Source organism: Rutidosis leptorrhynchoides, unplaced genomic scaffold, assembly GCF_046630445.1.
Source record: "Rutidosis leptorrhynchoides isolate AG116_Rl617_1_P2 unplaced genomic scaffold, CSIRO_AGI_Rlap_v1 contig211, whole genome shotgun sequence".
Taxonomy (NCBI): Eukaryota; Viridiplantae; Streptophyta; class Magnoliopsida; order Asterales; family Asteraceae; genus Rutidosis; species Rutidosis leptorrhynchoides.
Window position 1 is genome coordinate 39,750 of NW_027266460.1, and position 22,165 is coordinate 61,914.

The 22,165-nt window shown below is 34.6% G+C and overlaps 1 pseudogene; it reads left to right on the forward strand.

Annotated features, from left to right (window-relative positions):
• Positions 1-3,082: 3,082 nt before the first annotated feature.
• LOC139881935 (NADP-dependent malic enzyme-like) lies at positions 3,083-6,743 on the forward strand (annotated as a pseudogene).
• The last annotated feature ends 15,422 nt before the right edge of the window (positions 6,744-22,165 follow it).

The window sequence follows — 22,165 nt, forward strand, 5'->3', positions numbered from 1 at the left end:
GGAAACAAAATAAAAAATCTAAAAAAAAATGTATCGAGAGACGGATGAAGTATAATATAGTGGTAAGATGTTATAGTGGAAAAAGGTTTGCGTACCCCGAAACTATTAACCATGACCCGTAAATCTAATTACGTTGGGGACGAAATTGTAAGTTATGAAATATGATGGACTTATATTCTTTACATTCCTTTTTTGAACGTTTTGTTGAAAGCCAAAGCTAGCTTTAGTCGACAGACAAACATTCAATGCGATGTCATCTCAATATTAAATGCCCAATTTATATGGACACTCGGCGTCTTTCATTTTCCGAACACCAACTTTTTAATAATGCATGGTTTCTTCTTTAGCGGGGAACGTATATCTGAATGAATGATTCTCTCTATTTTACGTGTGTGTTAATTGTATTTGTAGTAATGCATCGACTGTGAGATACCGAGAGATCTAAAAATTATTGTACATGTTGCACAAACAAATTACCAAAAGCTTGATTTGATTCGTATTTAGCTTCATTCGTCTTGTTTAATTTAGAGCAACTTTTATATCAAATGTTCTAGAGGATCGTAATATTGTTCTATTCTCGTAGTCCCAAGCCAATTCGTAACGTAAAAATTTGAGTAGATAGTGTCGTCTTCTACTCATTGACAGCAGCACTATTACATATATATAGTAATGTAACTTAGAAAAGTGATATTAAAAAAGTGAAAAAGAAAGTTTAATTAATTACAATTATTAATTTCGTTTCAAAAAAGAAGAAGAAACGAATAGATCAATTAACTTAGAATAAAAAAATATGCAGTTCAGATTTTTTATGTTATACAATAAGCTTTATGAGACAAAAAGAAAACAATAAATTTTGCTTTGGCTCTCCACCTTAATATTGCTCCATCCACAAAAACAGAAAAGGTGACTTTAATTAACTTTAATTTTTGTCAAGTAAAGTCTTTTGAATTAATGGAGGGTCTTCTCTAGTATTTTTTTTTTTGAAGAATGGGTCTAGTGTAGTTGATCATGGTGTGTTAAGAAAGAAAATTGTGTTTGTGCCATAAGGGTTCGTTCGATAGTTATTTGGACTGGATTAAATTTTATAATTGATAATAATAGAGGAGAATGGATTGGACTAAAGTTTTAGTCCAATGAATTATTTTCCTTAACATTTTAGTCCACTCAAAATCGGTAGGATTGGGCTAGACTATGACTCAATATTTGATTTGGACGAACGTACCCTTACTTTTTCAAAATTATTTATACCCAAGCCATTGTCTATTATGAAACCCAAATTGTCTTCAACCTTCTACACGATTCACACATCTCCGTCTCCGTCCAACACCATCTCTATCTCTGCCACCGTTCAGATTCCGGCTCTGTCGTCGCACTCCCAATCAAAGCTCACATCTCTCGTCGTCGACTCACCTAAAGTATACATATACTGTTAAACCCTATGAATCAAATATAATTGCAAATTCCTCCGCTACTCGACGATTCCTCTTCCCGACCTTGAACACCACCAGCAACACGGCAGTCACTGATCATCACTTCGATTTCACGCAGGTTTCAACCTCAATACATTTTTTCCTCCCCAGCTAATTAGGCGATTGGTTATTGGGTCAGCTGTGTTTTAATCAAATTCGTGTGATTTGAGGAGCGGGTTTTAGTTTTGCTAGGTCTGCAATAAAATGAGTGTCAAATTCATGATCATACTTTAATTGCGGATTTGAATTTTGTGCTTTTATTTGATATTCTGATGCAATTTCAAGATTAATTGAAAATTATTTAAATCGCGATTGAGATCTGGAGAAATCGGACGCTAAGTGTCGCGTTCTCTCTCTCTTCGCCACTCACAGAGGAAGAAGAACTCGTCACTGGTGGTTGCGCCGCCGTCGACCATTGAGCGGGTTGGACAAGAGAGAGACGAAGAAGATCTGTGATTTGCAAATTCTTTCGTGATAAGATACTAAGGCCCCTAACGTTTCTGTTTATATCAATAAGTTCGTCACGTTTTTTTAAAATGAATGTTTATAATAGTAATTAAAATAATAAAAATAAAGGGATATATTAGTAAATTACAGTTTGTCTAGTCCAGTCCAATCAAATGTATATCAAACATGGTATTGGATAAAAATTAGTCCAGTCCAATCCAATACATTCAAGTTCAATCCAATCCAGTTCAATCTAATTTCACTATCAAACTAGGGCCAAATTGGATTACCTCTCTAAATCTTACTATAGCTGGTAATACGAATCAAAAGCTCGAGATCGGTTTGGATTCGGAAAATGAGCGAGGTTAAACTCGTTCAGAGGGCAAAATTTATTTAACTTAAGTTTGATGAGCTTGAGCTGTTGGCGAGATCGACCAAGTTGAACCCTAACTTGAAAATAAAAAATTTATAAAGTTAAAAATTAATATTCATATCATTTTATTTTTTTAAAAGCTCAAACAGCTTGATATCATATCGTGCCGATCTCGAACTTGAATTTTGGAAATTTTTTAAGCTCAGTTTGACGGCACCCGATCCAAGCCCAATAACTCCTTTTTCCAGCCCTAATTCATTCAAGGCCGAAGAACGTAGACGAAATTATTTTTTGAGAGAGGAAGAAAGAAGTAAGAAACAATGCCTGATCCAGAAGATGGGTCATAATTAAATTACAATGTGATGTGCTTATAATGGGCTTTAAAGGCCTAAATTAGATTGACAGGTCTAGTTAGGTCTCAAACTACACTTTCGAAATAGTTTGCGATTCTAAAGGCCAAATAGTGAATGAGTAAGTGGCAAGTCCTCAACATGGACAACGAAGATAGTCTTGAGAAGCCTCTCCCAGAGCTGAGCTGACAAAGTTGTGTATATTTTTAGTATTTCCTACATGTTAATGTGTCCGTCCATATTAAAAAATATAATAAAATAAAGTAAAGAAATATGCATGCGCTGGGATAACTCCGTTGTGACACTTCATAAACAATTTCATCATCACTCTGTTGAATATACAGTACTATATATAGAAGAATGATGATTTATGCTTTTCTAATCACTCAAGTGAAACATAAAGTACTCTGTTCTATTCTGTTAACAAGGAAAAAACTTTAAAAATGGAGAGCTCACACAAGGGTATGAGAGACGGCGCATCTGTACTCATGGACCCTTCATCCACCGTCGGCGGTGGTGTCCAGGACGTTTACGGTGAGGATTGTGCCACCGAGGACCAACTCCTCACCCCTTGGACTTTCTCTGTTGCCAGGTTATTGCTTCTATTAATAATCATCGTCTCTTGAATTATGACCATTGTTCATTTAAGTTAAACTCTGTGGGAAGACAAGAATATTATCTTTGTTTTTCAGTTCCTGTTATAACTTTTCCGTAGGTTTATGCATTCTAACCAGCAACTGAGAACAGACAAAACAATTGGAACATAGTATTATTTATGGGGACATATATACAAAAATTCATCCTAGACCAGAGGCTTAGTTAACATATCATATATTTACGAAATGCTGTATTGTTGCAGTGGGTATTCATTGTTGAGGGATCCTCAACACAACAAAGGGCTTGCATTTACCGAAAAGGAGAGAGACTCACACTACTTGCGTGGCCTTTTACCTCCTGTTGTTATTTCTCAAGAGCTTCAGGTAATTTAACTCCTCTTTCCATAATACTAGAATAAGTTATGTATTTAATATTCTGTCATATTAAATCGTTAATTAATAATTCTCGATAATCAGGAGAAGAAATTGATGAATAACATTCGGCAATACCAAGTTCCACTACAGAAATACATGGCCTTGATGGATCTTCAGGTTCTCGTTCTAGCTATTTTATTTGGTTTCAATTTCATCAAAGGTTATGTTATATTGATATTGAAAATATGATTAAATTTTGTATAGGAAAGAAATGAAAGATTGTTTTTCAAGCTTCTGGTTGATAACGTTGAGAGTTGCTGCCAATTGTTTACACGCCAACTGTTGGTGAAGCCTGCCAGAAATATGGATCTATCTTCCGACGTCCTCAGGGTCTATACATAAGCTTGAAAGACAAGTAAATATATACATATATATGGTTTCTTTTTTCTCCTATAAAGATTTATTAGTATTAATTTATTATATATAGTTAAATAAAAGTTAACTCTTGGCTTTCCTAGGGAAAAATACTGGATGCGTTGAAGAATTGGCCTCAAAGGAGTATTCAAGTTATTGTAGTCACTGACGGTGAGAGGATTTTAGGACTCGGGGATCTTGGTTGTCAGGTAAAAACTTCTTTGAAAAGACGTCTATCTAGAACAATAATTACATTATATTTTAACCATGTTGAGATCAATTAATTTCTCGCAGGGAATGGGAATTCCTGTTGGAAAATTAGCTCTTTACACGCACTTGGAGGACCTTCGTCCCTCGGCTGTAATAATATAATTATTTACTCGTCTCAAACTTCCTTGATCATGTCCTATTCTTATAGTATTTACTTGTTTAATTTCTCTTTTCAGTGTTTGCCTATAACCATCGACGTAGGAACTAACAATGACAAGCTTTTGAATGATGAGTTCTATATTGGCCTAAGACAAAACAGAGCTACTGGAAAGGTTACTTTAAAGACCTATCCTTTTTAATTACCTACAGACGCAATATAATCTTGCTATATATATGAATATCAGTAAATTAAATATGGAGTATAATTATTTACAGGAATATACAGACTTTCTACATGAGTTTATGACTGCCGTCAAGCAAAATTACGGAGAAAAAGTCCTTATACAGGTAAACACATCTTCCACAAGTTGTTGTATAAGGGAGCAAGTCTCATGGTTTTCTAAAATTTTTGCAGTTTGAAGATTTTGCAAATCACAATGCTTTCGAATTGCTTGTGAAATACGGCACTACACATCTCATCTTCAACGATGATATTCAGGTGCATATGAGAAACCCACAATTCTATCTATTCTTTCAGGGCTGGGAGGATTTTGAGAGCCACTAAGTGGAAAGCTTCAAGATAGCCCTTATATTTTGAATTTTGTTTTGCAGGGAACGGCGGCTGTTGTTCTCTCGGGTATTGTTGCAGCACTGGAAGTTGATTGGAGGGACCATGGCTGAGCAGACATTCTTGTTCTTCGGTGCTGGAGAGGTGATTTCTCTTTTCAATATATAAGCCATTTCATATATATACATATGCCCCTTTCATCTTTCAGTTGTTTCAAGTATTTGGAGATTTCCACTTGAACTTGATAATTGCAGGCTGGTACAGGCATAGCCGAACTTATTGCTCTCGAAATGTCAAAACAGGTAGGCTATGTCATAACTTCTTTTAGTTATACAATTTCTCAAATGAAGTGCCTGCTTTGAGTTATTGAATAGTACTAATAATTGGCGTTGATTGGGATTGTAGTAAAAAGATTGATTATTCTTTGATCTCCGGTTCTTCTTTTCCATATTCTTTCACTAGGCAAATGCTCCTAATTTGGAACAAACCCGCAAGAAGATCTGGCTTGTGGATTCTAAGGTATGATTTTAGTGGAAATAAGTAGAGTATATATCAAGATTTATGGCGCTCTTTAATCAGGAATTACTATTGTTTTTTAATTTTAGGGATTGATTGTGAGCTCCCGCATGGAATCACTTCAGCATTTCAAGAAGCCATGGGCTCATGATCACGAACCTGTTAATAATCTCTTAGACGCTGTCAAGGTGAGTGCTAACTTTGAAACTCTGTTTGTTGAATTAGTCCTTTAATTATTGACATACATATATTGAAAATTCTCAGGCGATCAAACCAACGGTTCTGATTGGATCATCTGGAGTTGGAAGAACTTTTACAAAGGAAGTGATAGAGGCCATGGCATCCTGCAATGAGGTAATAATATTTAAGCTCTCTGCGTCTCTCCCTTGTATTATCCAATTTTCAAATTTGAACATGAAGGGAATTATTTGAACGACTTGCAGAAACCTCTGATAATGGCCCTTTCCAATCCTACCACACAATCCGAATGTACAGCCGAAGAGGCTTACACTCATAGCAAGGTAAAACTAACAATTTTATTCATCGGTCCCACCCAGAGACAAATGAGCAACTTATAATTACTTTGTTATCAAAATGAAGGGTCGCGCAATATTTGCGAGCGGAAGTCCATTTGATCCATTCGAATACAATAGGAAGGTTTTTGTTCCTGGCCAGGTAAATTTTTCACTAGTTAACTATGTGCTACTTGATGAATAATTAATTGAGAGGATATTTTCTAATTAACCTCATCAATCTTAATTAGGCCAACAATGCGTATATCTTCCCTGGATTTGGTCTCGGTTTGGTCATCTCCGGAGCAATCCGTGTGCATGATGATATGCTTTTGGTAGCCTGTAAGTAAATATATATCCTATATCCATGCAAATTCTCACTTTGATAAATTAATTAATGGCGTCGAAATAAGCTCTGTTTTCTGATGATCGAGTAATGTAATTTTTGACACAAATATATGGACAGCTGAAGCATTGGCTGGTCAAGTGACGGAAGAAAATTTCGAAAAGGGACTGATATATCCACCGTTCTCTAAAATCAGGGAAATATCGTCTCATGTAGCTGCTAACGTAGCCGCCAAGGCATATGAACTCGGTCAGTACTAACTTTACGTGAATACTACGTTACTACACTTTTACTAGTGGTAATTTAACTTGTCGTGCAGGTTTGGCTACACGTCTCCCACGTCCTGAGAATCTTGTTGCATATGCTAGGAGTTGCATGTACAGCCCTCTATACCGGAAATTTCGTTAACTTTAGAATAATTTCGCATAACAATTGTTGGTTTTGTATCCAATCATGTGTATGATATATTAGTCATATGGAAGTAGTTCGTGTGCTTGTTTTGTTTCTAATAAATTACGATTACCAAATAATAATTAAAGGACAGGATTGAGCTTGTGTGAGTTCAAGTTTTGTTTCACAATTATATCAGGATCGAATCCTTTTGTTTCACAATTGTTGATTTGGTTTTTATATTCCAATCCTTTTGTTTCACAATTATATCAGGATCTAACTAAGCCGTTTCCTCTGCTTAATTCTGAACTCATTGCTTCATCGGTGGGAATTTAGATGTGGTCTTACAAGCGGAAGGGACACTGACTTTGATGTTTATTTTGTAGCAATGAGTTTTACTTTATGTCGTTTTGCCCAGAATGAGTCGATAATATCGACGGTTTAGTTCCAATTTGGAGGAGTTTCATCCGAAGATTATCGATAAATTGACGCGACTTTATTCGACCATTTAAGCTTAATAAAATTGTTCCTTGCTGTATAAAAAAAATGAACCAATAAAAAATCTAAGGGTGCGTTCGTTGCGGTTTCACGGATGCTCGAACATGCTTAAGCATGTTTAAGTTTGTTTAAGCTTGCTCTAAACTGTCTCGAAAAACGTGTTTTTTTTTGCCATTTTTAGTAAAAAACACATTTTTCGAGACAATTTGGAGCAAGCTGAAGCAGCTCGAGCATCCGTAAACCGCAAAACGAACGCACCCTAAATTTCGTAAAGAACGACGACCTACCTAGAACTATAAAATATACTGTATAAATAAATGCGAGTCCGTTGACTTATCTTAACTTGACGATCAAGTCCGTTAACCTAAATTTGAACTGCAATATTTAGCAGGCAACGCTGATATTATTGTTAAATCTCAGGGATCATTAAGTAAAATAAAATTATAGTACAATGAACAATGAGAGAGAGGGCTAGGAAATGGGGTTGAAGGAAATTTTACAGCGGCAGAGAGGACAAGAATCTGAATTGGAGAACCAAGCAGCTATACAATCCTTATGGTACAAATGACCACACGCTACCATCTTCGCTTCCTTATTTACATCAAAACCTTCAACGCAAACCGAACAAATCTCTTCATCGGATATTATTAATGTTCCCGTCGTGTTACAAACTCTGGAACCGATACTAGACAGTCCGGTTCGGAAGAAAAGAAACAACTCGGAATTTCAAGAGGGAAACTCAGGGCCTCATCGAGATCGAATAGGTCGTTCAAGTTTTCCATGGCTGAGTCAGATAGATAGAAAATAGAAAAGGATGATATCCGCAAAGTTGGGAGTGCTTGCGAGATTGAATTCACGATAAGTGAATTTATAGGAAGTCAATTTTCGGTTCGATTGTCTAAATCGGAATGGATTTTGAAATGGTCTTTTAATTATCGCATTTGACCAAACCAAACTCATTCTTTCTTTGTTTCTTAATTTATCCCGATTGGCAGCTGCGACTAGTTTGAACAAATACAACTCTTCGGTCGGTTCGAACCAAATCCTGATTCAAGAATCAAATGTTACTTTCTATTAGTGGACCATATCTCAAAGTGGCCTGGCCGGTCGAATGGAGTGTGCTATTAAAAAGTGCAAGTGGCACAAGTTGAATTGTTTAATACTTTTGACTTTCAGTTTTTTGTTCAAATCGAGTATACTAGTAGTATTATGTAATGAATGAAATTGACACAGAAATGGGACATGGCTTTAAGATCGAGGACAAAAAAAATAAATAGATCAGATTCAGATGTCAATGATGTATATAGTATATACAGAAGTAAAAGTTGGAAAGCAAGTACGTAGGTTGCAAAAAGTCACCCATAACACACTTGCCAATTTGTCTTTAGATTTTGTTTCATTATAAAAAATTATTTCTATTGGGTTTTGAAGGTAAAAAAAAAATATATAACGATTATAATTCTCATTTGAATTGGATGGTATTTTTTCCGTATATAAATAAATGATATTTTTAGAGATATTTTTGTCTTTAAATAGATGATTCATGACGTTTTTAAAATATCAATGCATTTTTTATCTTTATAATCTTCCACTCATTCTCTTCCCACATAATTAATAATTTAATAGAGAAAGAAAAGTGATAAAATTATAAAGTAAAGATAGTTTATGTATCGGAATTGATGATATAAATATGTGTAAAAAAGATAATATTTCTCTGCCTGATTGTTATCTATTCAAATACCGAACTAGTATAATTTATTTATTCAATTCAATTTCATAATTTTATAAGAATAATATTTCTCTGCCTGATTGTTATCTTGTGTATTCGTCGACGTGGGTGGAAATAGTTCTAAATTCGATATTTTCAAATGAAATAAGATCACATTTTTATCGTATACATACATAATTAGTAGTGATTTTATTTTTAAATTTGATTTCGGTATCAACACAAATTAATTTTTTATGAGTTTAGACGGAAAAAAAAACATGTATTCGTATTGTTTATGTGAAATAACCTTAAAATGTAAATATTTACTTCGGGAGTATCAAAGAGTTTTAATCTCAAAAAAAAAAAGTATCAAAGAGTTTCCATTTATAACCCTTTTATTGTTATTAAAAAAATACCCATTTTATTACTCCATCGTTGCAAGTTGCAACTACAAACGCCTTCTAGACTCTATTTGTGAGTTGAACTGATCGATCATTGCAAGGATGCAATCTTACTTACTAATCATTAAGTTGCAATCCTAATTACTAATCATATTCATGTGCTGAGATTTAAAAACACCACATGTTTGTTTGTAAGTTTTCCCTTCCTGCAGATAAAATATATATGTACAATGCTAATAGCATATTACATATATACTTACAAGACAAGGAAACTTACAGCTTCAGCCTTTCAAGAATGAATTACATACACACATAATATATACGTATATGCATTGCCTCGCTAAAACCTAGGATTAACATATTATTATTACATAAAGAATTTCATGGCTTGTGCAAATAATAGTGGGTTGACAGAGAATCTGTAGGATTTCTATTCCCTCCCGACTCCACGTCAGCAGAAGATGAATCTTCTCCTCCCCTTTGCCTTGAAAACTTTGGGAGAAAAATGATCGATCATCGTTTGCTAAACTCGACGACTTAGGAGTTTCGTTCAAGCTCTGGACGTGTTGAAGGCAGACTTGAACAGAATCGTGCACCCTCACAAAGTACAATTCCTTGCCGATTAGCTCAACCAGGCTGGCTTTTGATAAGGAACAGAAAACCTCTTTGTTTGGATTGGAAATTATGATCTGAATATCACGCGATTTGTACTCATGATACTAATCTTTCAGAGCTTGAACAACACTGGAGTCTGCGTAAGTTACAGGTACAAAAATAAATATAAAAACATATGAAACAAACAAATATTCTTCTCAACTTCAGACAAACAGTACTAATGATGTGAAAATAAAGATCCAGAGGATGAGCAGAGTCTTGCGTGCCATCTCTAAAATTAAAAAATGTATCCTTTCAATTTCTGGTCCATGTCTTGGGGATTTGTCCACTTCGAATTCATATTCTTACAAAATGAAATAATAATAATAATAATACTAATGGAGAATTAATATTATTATTATTATTAGAAGAAGATGATCGGAGCGTGGTGTTGTTTCTCTCTTAGATTCAATAAAGTCTTCTTTCCACCACCATCATCATCAAGTGGAGGTACGGCGATTAAACGAATTCAGTTTGATGATGCAATCAACACAACATCTGGCGGCTGTCATTGGATCAAAAGTCGTAATCTCGCATGCATCATCGCTTACACTACATCTCACCGGTATCGGATCACACCTCAATTGGTACAAACGGTTATTGTTCGAGTACTGCAATTGGTTTCGTGTTGCAGTTTATTTTGGCTATGCCCGATGTTGTCCGTTTTCATTGCCCGTTTGTTGGTCTTACGGGTGTGTAGATGGTGGAGGGAACGATCTTACGAAGTCCTCCATGCTCATCCACCTTCGAAGTCGGTATTGTAGTGAAGAGGGTAAAGTTATTACTAGACAAGCTCTTTCTTCAAGTTTGTCTATTTTTTCTGAGGCTGAAATTACGTTTAAGTGCATGGGTATTTGGTTATGTGGGGTCTGTTTCAAAACACATACACTTCACTCTAAGTTTCAGCATGGTAGTGGGTCTGACTTTGTGGAACCCCCTGATTGTGGTGATGGTGTGGTTAGATTTATTCTTTATGATTTTCAAGACCTTTTGCTCCGTCAACTGATTTGGATGTTGCTGTTGTGCCTGATGACGGTTGTGTTTTAAATGTTGCCTTGCTTGATCGTTTGTTGTGCTAGGGGTTGCACACGGTGAAATCTATTCCTCCTAGGTATCGTTTGGGATTTTCTCGGATTCTACGGGCTGCCTTAGATGATGTTTCTAACTCACCGGATGACATCTCATGTTGGGTAAACTTGCTTGCTCTTCCACTTTGTACTCTTAAAGTCTTCACTCCTAAGAGTAATCTTGAGGTAGGTCAGCTATGAGACGTAAAAGGCAGGAGGAGAGTATTACTAGCGCCATCTGTGGTTGGGGTGTGCCAGGGGGTAATTTGCAGCTTTTGCGGGAGACTTTAGCTGAGGATTCACCGACTTTTTCAGTTGATGAGGACATGAGTGTGAATGAGCTTAATGTCAGACAGTGTAAGAAGAAGATTGGTGATGGTCACTATTTTGCCGCGGTTAGAGTTATTTCGTCTTCTGGTGTTGCCCCATACTTTAGTACCACCCTAAAGGCCTTACATGACAAGCATCCTACAGCTCCGTCCCCTGTTTTACCGGCTTTATCTTCAAATCTTCATTCCCTCAGTGCTACGTCATCTATTGTTTTGGATATGATCAGGGTTTCCCACATGGGACATCGTGCGGGAGAGATGGTTTACGTGCTCAGCATTTGATGGATTGTTTGGGTGGAGCGGCTGTTGCTATTTCGGATGAGTTGATCTCTTCTATCACTCGAGTCGTGAATCTGTTCTTGGAAGGTAATTTCCCACATGTACTTGGTGAATACATTGCTTGTGCCCCTCTCACTCCGCTTCTTAAGCCGGGTGGCGGGATTCGTCCGAATGCTGTAGGTACTATCTGGAGACGTCTTGTGTCTAAGGTTGGAGCATTTCTTATTGGCCCTTCTATGAGTAGTTATTTTGATGGTCTTCAGTTTGGGGTTGGCGTGTCTGGAGGAAGGGAGGCTATTTTGCATGCCTTGAATCGTCTAGTGGAGGACCGTGGTTCAGATGTGGGTCTTTCCATGTTGTTAGTTGATTTCCGAAATGCTTTCAATATGGTAAACCGTGGGACCATGTTACGAGAGGTACGATTGTAGTGTCCTGCTCTTCTCGGTGGGTTGAGTTCTGTTACTCTTCTCCGCCCATTTGTATTATGGAGAGCACAACCTCTAGTCGTGTTAGGGCGTCCAGCAGGAGGTCCCATTAGGTCCTTTGCTCTTTACTCTTGTTTTGCACCCATTGGTATGCCGTATCAAGGACTATTTTGATTTGTGCTTGCATGCTTGGTATTTGGATGAGGAACTATTGTGGGGGATACATTGGTAGTGGAAGATGTATTGAAGATGATCATGGAAATTGGGCCTCAATCGGACCGAGTTGTTTTGGCCTGTGGGACCCAAGAAGTAGGCAACATGGTATTTTTCCACCAGCTATTGCTAGGCCTTTAGATGGTGTTAAGGTCCTTGGGGAGCCTGTTAGTACGTTTCAGAATTTTTGTACTGAGCTTGTGTTGAGAAGAGTCAATCGGACCATCGAGCTTATGGACTCTATCGCTACGATTGGAGATCTCCAGTCTGAGTTGTTTCTTCTACGAGCTTGTTCTGGCATCTCTAAGCTTTACTTTGCCTTACGTATTTCCCCTCCTAGCGCCTTTGTCTCGGCACAGACTTCCTTTGATTCTGCACTACGCTCTATTTTGGAGCATATTGTTACAGCGTTTGGGCCTGGGTTTGGTGAGTGGCAATGGCAACTTACTACATTTCCTTTCCATTTCGAAGGGACTGGGTGTATATGCCGTTACGGATGTATTGTATTATGCCTTTATAGCCTCCCGTGTACAGACCTGTGATCTACAGACCTAGCTCCTCCGTCCGGCTGGGATCACGTCACCCGGTTCTACCTTCATTGCTGCTTTGGATGTGTTCAATGAGGTTACCGGTTCTACTATGCCATGTGACCCTAGTGAGATCGCTGTCCCAAAATTTATGAAGAAATTGGCAGATATTATTTCACAAAGGTTGCTGCTTCTTCATAATCAGTTTTCTCATTAACTCCTCGTCAGTTAGCTTTGTGGAAGTCTCAGCAGGAGCCTTACACCTCTGACTGGCTCCGTGCGGTCCCTATTGCTGGTTTAGGGCAGACTATGAATGACCGTACCTATAGGTGTGTATTGAGTTACCGATTAGGTGTGCCATTGTTCCGGGTGTCCTTGCCTTGCCCTGCCTGTTCCAAGGTTTTTGAAGGAGACTCCTTTGGCGATCATGCAGTGTCATGTGCTAGTTTTGTTGGCATTAAACATCGACATAACCTTGTTTGTGGACACTCTTTTGGACATTTGTTTTTGCACGGGTATTTCTGCAGGGAAAGGAGGTGGATATTAGTTTGGTTGATGGTCATGATAGACCCCTACGCCCTGGGGACATCCTGCTCTATTCTTGGGATAGGGGGCTCGACGTGTGTGTTGATTTGACTGGGTCTTCTCCTTGACCTAGTTCGGAATGGCTGACTTTGTCCCTGGACGTGTGGTGGAGGAAGCTGCTCGGCGCAAGTGTGTCAAGTACAAGAATTTGTGTACAACGAAGGGTTATGGTTTTTTACCCTTCTCTTTCTCATCTTTAGGTGAATTGGAGGTGGGTGCTGTTATATTGCTCAAGCGGTTTCGAGAATTCTCCTTGACTCAGGATGTTGGAGCGCGAGCCTCTTTTCACATTTTCACTAGGATAGGTTTTGCTATTGCTAAGGGAGTGGGCGCCCAGATAGTATCTCGGTTGCCCACTAACTTCATGTAATTATTGTTAATAATAAAATAATAATAATAAAAATAAAATAAAAATAATAATAATAAAAAAATTGAAAGTCAAACACGACTTGGCAGACATAGTCAAAAAGAAAAAATGCTTCACATGAAAAACTCATTATCAAGACCCTCATCGTTCTTTTATGTGGCTCATGTTTGCAAAATAGACAGTCAAATAAATATGAACAACAACAATGCCATGGTATGTATAAGTTTCGGGATATTGCTTAATGTTTCTGTAAACATTAGTGCCTGGAGGACGTCCCAACATAGCTGCAGTAGAAACCAAATTATAATGTTAGTGAATTCAGCCAGATGCAAATTGCCGAGCATTGGCAGGTTAATAATCCTGATTCCTCTTTTTAAATTTTCTAATAATGAAACAAAAGTGGCAAGTTTGCTTGAAAAAGATGGGCCATGGCATGGAACAGAAGATGCTTAGTTCATAATGAGAACATCAATAACTCATTATCTGTAAAAAAAGATTGTCCACTTACCCATATGTGGATTCGCAGATTCATGGATGAAAAAAGGCTAGAGAAACTCCGACCTACAATTTCATTATAAAAAATATGTATCAAGGATAGATTTCACAATCTTTCTATATTTTATTGACATGCAGCCTTAAACCAGTTAAAGTGACTGACCATCTACCCACCTTTTGTATGAGACTAAATGAATGGTCATTTAAAATCAATTTTTTAGATGGACATTGCATATGACCCATTTAACTCGACACATTCTCTTTTCCATTATGAACATTTTAGAAGAGTAAACGTGAAAAAAGATTTGTGCCTAATAATTAAAGAATTGGGGTTTTTGTGGCTAGTAACTTGACATGAAAAGCTTGAGCAAAAACGTGAAAAAATAGTACGGTAACCATGCAAACCACAGTAAGTGGTAAGCTATTCGACACTTACCGCAACAAGAACTCCAATCTCAATACCACAAAATAAAATTGTAACAAAAGTAATAGTCCAAAGAAGAAAATCTTTCTTATCAACACGCCACAGAAAAATAGCCTCCTCATAATCTACCTGAAAAGATCAACATAAATGAAAGTAGATGTGAATGTGATAATGTATCGGCGTCAACACATAGAGCATTCACTTACAAATATACAAACTTAGCTTTCATTTTATTCACAACTGTCTTTGTTTTACATGAAAGAAATGTTGTTTGATCGGCATACAGATCTAAAAACTACATTTAAGTGATAATTTCTCTTTTAGCAATTAATAGTTACTATATTTTGAACATGAATATGATGCATCTTATAATATTAACTCACAATATGACATGACATACTCAAGTTTTTTCCTACATACATAATGATATGATGCTATTTTCATTGGAGGAAACTTTCTATTTCAAAAAGAAATAATACTACAAGTAAATGTTCCTTCCTCCAGAGCAAAAAAAAAAAAAAAATCATCATCTCACCAACTACAACTACCTTACTACAAAACCATTAAGATTAGCTAAAAGAAAAAAAAAGAAGGAGATCATTATAATCATAATTTATTTATAGCAAGTTTACTTTATACTCACCAAACCAATAACAGCCGAATACACTGAAAAATAATAAAATTGTAATAATTAGCGATTCTGAATAGAATGGTACAGTTTAGAGCCATGAAAATCATAACCTCTCATGAAATCTTAAGATAATCTGAATGAATAATTAAAAAACTAAATAAAGCATACGATCAATATTTATAACTATAACCACATTTTGGGTTTTCCAATTCCATCCAACAATACAATGTTTTAAGACGATGGCATTGCTGACGCATAAGTCACAAAAATTTTATGTTGCTGCAAACATTCTAATGAGGATTAAAAGAAGAGAGGCATAGATGTCAACTTGATGCTCATAGTGTTAAGTGCAATGATTAAAAAACAGATTCAAGAAAATGGACAATACTTTTTCAGTATCAATCAGTAATAATAACATTATTATTATATAAAATATGTGATACAAGTTTTGATTATCAATTATAGGTAGTACACTTGAGCAGAACTTCTGAGATTGCACATGCCAAGACAGAGGCAAGATAAATTAAAGAGTAAACTACCAACTCTTCATGAAATAAATACCATACTTAGTTTTAGATAATAAGACTTAAGTCTCAGTATATTCTAACAATATGCACTTTATTGTTCTCCACAACATACCTCTTGATTAGAGTTCAACTCATAGCCGTTTTTGGCTGCCAGGGCTTTGCAATGCCCGCAGGTTCCTACAAGTAAAATCGCATGCATTGAGACGCTGCCTTTTCAAGTCATTATAAATAGTAGGGGAATTATTGAAAAATCATCTATGTGCTCCCATACCAAAATGACTACACCAGTTATGAGAAATGTAGTAGGGATCAAATATACTGCAAAACCAAATTTCTTAGGAATGCTAAAAGCAGAAGGCCTCGAGGTATATCACCTATCTTAATATTTAGATGATAAAGAAAACTAAACTAAAAATAAAATAAAAATAGCAAAGCGTGTATATCATGATTGGAACCAAGGGCCTATTGAATGACGCACACACTACCATTGTGCCAAAGTCTACCTTGTGTTGCTAATGGAACTTAATATATATAGATACTATTAACATTTTTTCTCTTCTTCCCCATGAAGATTTAGCTCCGACGATTGGAGCTGGGGGTACCATGGCTCCCTCGGTATCCCTGTAAATCCAGCCCTGGAGCCAATATCATCAATATAGGACATGGATAAAAAATATGACCATTATCATCAATAAAGGTCCTGGATAAAGAATAGATAAAATGTGAACAAATATACATTAAGCCTACTATGATAATAATTGATGGGCAAAATTTAAGTATTGTGATTTAATATACTTGGCATGTTGGTCTTTTTAATAAAATGATATTTGGATATTAAAATTCTCCCTCAGTCATTTATATTGCAAAAACACCCGCATAAACAGAATAATTAATTCTGTTAGCCAAATTAAGACCACCTCCAATGCAAGTTTTTGGAAGTTTTTTATGTGACACATAAGCTAACAAGAAACTCTTGTATGCATTGAAGTAACGAGTAAGATTCTTATTTTTCAAATGATTACAATTGTGAGTTTCTTATATAAGAAACTCACCCCTCTCCTATTTGATTGGTTCATACATTATTTTTCCTATTATTTTTTATTTATTTTATGATTAAAAGTATATAAGAAACTCTATTGAGTATTCATGCATTGGAGTATTTGGTTTCTTAGATGATGAGTTCTTAATTTTTTCTCTCTCTGCTTAGTTGTCGTCAATGTGATGGAGAGAAAATCGTTAAGAAACTCTATATAAGAAACTTACATTGGTGGTGCTCTAAGCCTCGACGCCATAGTCTCCCCTAACCCATAACATATTCTAACATAAAATAAATAACCTCAATATATTCATCGTATAAACCACCAGTCCACCACCGGATACTATTGACGCCGAAACGAGTTGCCACTGCCCACTTAACCAATTCGACAACGACGATGACAACACCTAATCTAATCCCACAATATCTCTTTTCTAGTGTGAAATCAGAAAAATCGAAACTTTTAGGCAACAAGATCTAAGATAGAGGAGGCGAGATATGGTGGTGGCGGCGGCGGCGGCGGCGGCGGAGATGTGTTGGTGTGGCTACCAAAGCAGGTTTAATTTTCAGAGTAACGGCTAGATCTGGCGGCATTGGTGGTGGAGGTTTCAATCTGGTGGAGAGAGTGACGTGATTTTGCGTGCGGGGCGCACGTGGTGGAGACGAGTCAACCAGTGTTGAATTGAGCAAGGTGAATTGTTGTTTCTAATTTTTTTCTTTTTTCTTTTGAATAGAAACGTTAATTTTGAAGATGAATAAATAACGAAGTCAATTTTTTTTTTCTTTCTATTATATGCTGATTAGATTATAAATATCCAAATATCATTTTATTAAAAAGACCAATAAACCAAACCAAACATATATAGGCCAACACCTAAGTCTTGTACATAATTGATGCTCCTATTATTTGATCGAGTTTAATTTTCTGTCTAAAAATCTTTAATTTCTACGCAAGTGATAGAATCAGTTGTGAGATAAGAAAACTAGAGTTTAGCTAGATATAAAATTTTTCAATCTGAATTTGAGAGTAATTACATGCAGCTGTTAGATTACGAGAATCGATGATTAAACTTAATTACTAATAAGCATACAATTTATTTATGTATATATAAAAAGTAACGTTCCCGATGATAATTCTTTAGATCCGGGAAAAAAAATCTACAAACAAACGCGATTTAAAGATAATTTATAAATATTTTCTCTTTATATATTTGTTATTATCTTTTAATCGAAGGGTATAGCAAATTGCTATAGCAAAATATCCTTCAAACTTTTTGTGCTTCTTCTTTTTTCTTTTTGCAGAAACCGATATACTGTATAATGCGGTTACCGTACCGAACCTCATTAGGCCAATTAAGTCATTGCCTTTTTCATTCATGGTCCAATTTTAGGGAAAATCTTGTAGACATTAGAGAAATTTTTTTAATTTTTCTTAATTATAATTTAATTACAAATTTTATTGTCAAAATCAACATCCGATACATAATGTTTTATTAATGAATAGTAATTTAATATATGTATATAAAATTTTTAAGTTTAATTAGATTTCAAGTTACAATTTTAAGTCAATGATATATTTTTTTTCCTTTTCTAATAAACACATAATGATTCTTAATTAAATTCTATTAATTAATTTTTTCTCATATAATAATTTTATTCCTAATCACTTTCCTATCCATTATTTTAAAAAATCCTAATAAAATTATAATACACTATATTTTTTTTATTTTTTTATTAAATAATTTTTCCTAATAAAAATTCATTATATTATTTTTTTCTATTTCTAATTAAAATAGGCACATCTTCTTTTTTTTAAGAGGACATATTGTTAAAAATAATTATTCCTAATCAAATAATAATATATATTAACTTTTTTCTAATTTTTTTATTAAACTATATTCTTCATTTAGAACTTTAAGTTTAATTAAGTTTCAAATTATAATTTTAAGTCTATGATTTTTCTTATTCTAATTAGAAAATCAAAACACAATAAAAACATATTCCTAATAAATTTATAATACACTATATTTTTTTTCTAATTTTCTTATTGAACAATATTTTCCTATTAAAATCCATTATATTATTTTTTTCTATTCCTAATTAAAGCGGACACATCTTCTTTTTTCTTATTCAAACGGACATAATGCTAAAAAATTATTCCTAATCAAATTAAAATATATATTATTTTTTTCAAATTTTATTATTAAACGATTATTCCTAATAAAAATCCGCTATATTTTTTTCTATTATTAATTAAAACGGACATATATTATTTTTCAAACAAAATAAATTTTTAATTCTAATAGGATTGTAGATTTTAAAATAAAATCAAAATAATTCTAATTGATTTAAAGTTAAAATAATTTTCTTTTGATAAAACATTTGACATAAATTTAATAATTTTTAATATAAATAATTATTATATATTTAAATTATTTATTTTTAAAGGTACGAAATTTCCGTCTGTTGACGGACCCACTGACTAGTATCTTAAATAAAAACTTCCTAATTATGAAATAATTGGATAAATTTTTAAAAATATACATTTAACAATTAATGATTTGCATATTTAATCTTCTCCGCATAAACAAATAAATAAAGACTAATGTATTAAGCCTCTGAAAACGCAAATGGTTTTCTTTGCTACATGAACACGACGCACGTACAATAACTAGTCAGAACTTTCATATCTATATCTCAACAATTATAACAACTATCACCAGGTCACTAGCTAGCTACTATTTCATCATACATAACTTCCAGCAAAAAAATTTAGTTTTAGGGATAATATTGTTCAGGGACCAAAAACCTTCTTCCAAAGATTGAAAAGGCATGAATAGATCTATTCTACTCCTTATCACAAATTCCATTTGAAAACCTTATTCCTCTTTAACACCCGAAAGAATGGTAGGCACTTATCGGCCGACTTTGAAAGAAATCTAGTTAGTGCATCCGTTCGTCCTGCGAATTGCTGCTTTTCCTTATGTTTGCTCGCAGCATGCATAGTTATTATGTCTTTTAACTTTTTTTACTCGCCTCGATCACTTTCTCAGTTATCATGTCTCCAAAGAATTTCCCGACATTACCCGAAACAACATTTGAGTGGGTTGATCAGTCTCATTTTTTTTTATTTTTTATTTATTTATTTATTTTTTTTTAATTTGGTTTTCTAGAAAATACCAAGTAGATTTATTGATAGTAGAAGATGAAGATTACAAGATTATGATGCTAGAGTGTGTATACAAATGTTCAAATTTCTCTCTTTACTAGTACTCTATCTATTTATAGGTCTCACATGTAGTCGTTGTAGTTATAAAATTCTAAGCGCGATAAAGAGGGAGTGCATGTTTGGCAACGGGATATATGTACGTAATGCTTGAGAAAGCTCTCTGGTCGGCTTTCAACTTTCCAAGCCTATCGATATATTAGGTTATATCAGCGAACTCAGTAATTAGCATATACAAGTCTATGAGTTCGTCCGTTGAATTTGTTTATAATTAAATAATGTTTAAACGTATGTAAAATATTATACGAGGGAAAAAAGTTAAATTTAGAACACTAGTTAGTTAGGAATATATAACAAATCAATAGTAATTCTTTTGACTTTATATTTAGAATTATAATCTTATTAGAGTTTATTTTTATTTTTAAATGATAAATAGAGAAAAAAATAGAAATCGCATGTCACGATTCAACTGGACATTAAAATTTTTTATTGGAAGAACTCAATTTTGTTCTCCATTTCATATAAGATACGGCCGATTCAATCAATTTTGAGGTCTAGACGAAATGAAAAGTTTGGCTTTTATATTATGATGAAATGTTACATTATTGTCGTATTATCGATTGCAGATTTTATTGTCAAATCAAATCTGGACACATAAAATTTTAATAGAATTAAAATTATTGAGATAAAGCAAACATAAATACAATTGATTTATTATATATTCCTATTTGAATTCTTTTTGAACTTTTCTTTTTTCTCAAATTCTTCACAAATAATTAAACTTTTTTTGATATAGGTTAGTATGGGAATTTTTTACTATACTTTTAAATATTCGAAATTTCTGCCCACTGACTTGTCTTATAAACAAAAAGAAGTATAAAATTTAAATTGTTTCAATTTTCAATTATATATTTTATTATCGAATCAAATTTATTTTAAAAAATTTTGTATATGAAATATGGTAATAAAATATTGTTATGTATAACATGGTTTCATAAGTGGCGACTGAATTGGAAATTTATTATTCTTTTAAATAGATTATTTAATAATTATTCTCCTCCGTTGAGTTTCCCATTTTTCATTTCAAATTTTCAATTCCACTGCCACTGTGTGACAGAGTCCTCCTCCCAATTCAGTGTCTCGCAAACAATAATATTCCTATCAGAGCTACGCGCTAGCCAACTGCGCCACCACCCCGTTGTTACGCAAACAATAATAGATTTTGATTAAACAAAATTCTGAATATTTTTACATATTACAATGTTATTACGGTGCTCCGGTTAATATAATTGAGAGTGAGGATAAAGTTCAAGTATTATTATTAACAACGTCACATATACATTTACAAATAACAGTCTTGAGCTTCAAAAACTGAAATTGTTGTATGTGCAAAGGTTTAGTGAGTGAGTGTATCGATAGCTTGGTCGGGTGATCCAACATGGGCAACTCGCAATTCTGCTCCCTTATGAATGAAAATCAATTTCTATGAACTTCATCTGGGAATGAAACTGGGTTTGAGCTAAGTTGAGTAGCACCCGCATTATCACAGAACATTACTGGACAACGAGGAAGAGAAAGCCCCAATCTAGAAAGCAGATTTTGAATCCATTTAATTTCGGCGACAGTATTGTCTACGACATGAAAGTCATCATCTTCCGTCTACGATTGAGCTACCAACTGTTGCTTCCTAGAGCTTCAGGAGATCAGATTTCGCCCAAGAAGGACAATATACACCCTAGTGGAATGGAACTTGTCTCGATTTTCGGCCTAGTCAGCACTGGAAAATGCATGAAGATCGAGAAAGGAATTTTGATTTGCATCAGGAAGGTGCAAATAGTGGACGAAGAGTCTCGGTAGAGCTGGATTCCATCATCTAGTGTGCTTGCAAGGTAACATAACAACCTATTAACTGCATTCCAGGTGCCATGTGTGGGTTGATGATTAAATTTAACAAGTTTGTTAACTGCGAGTGCAATGTCTAGTCATGTAAGAAGGAGGTATCGTGGACTTCCAAGAACTAACTTGTCGATATTCACTAGGATCAGAAA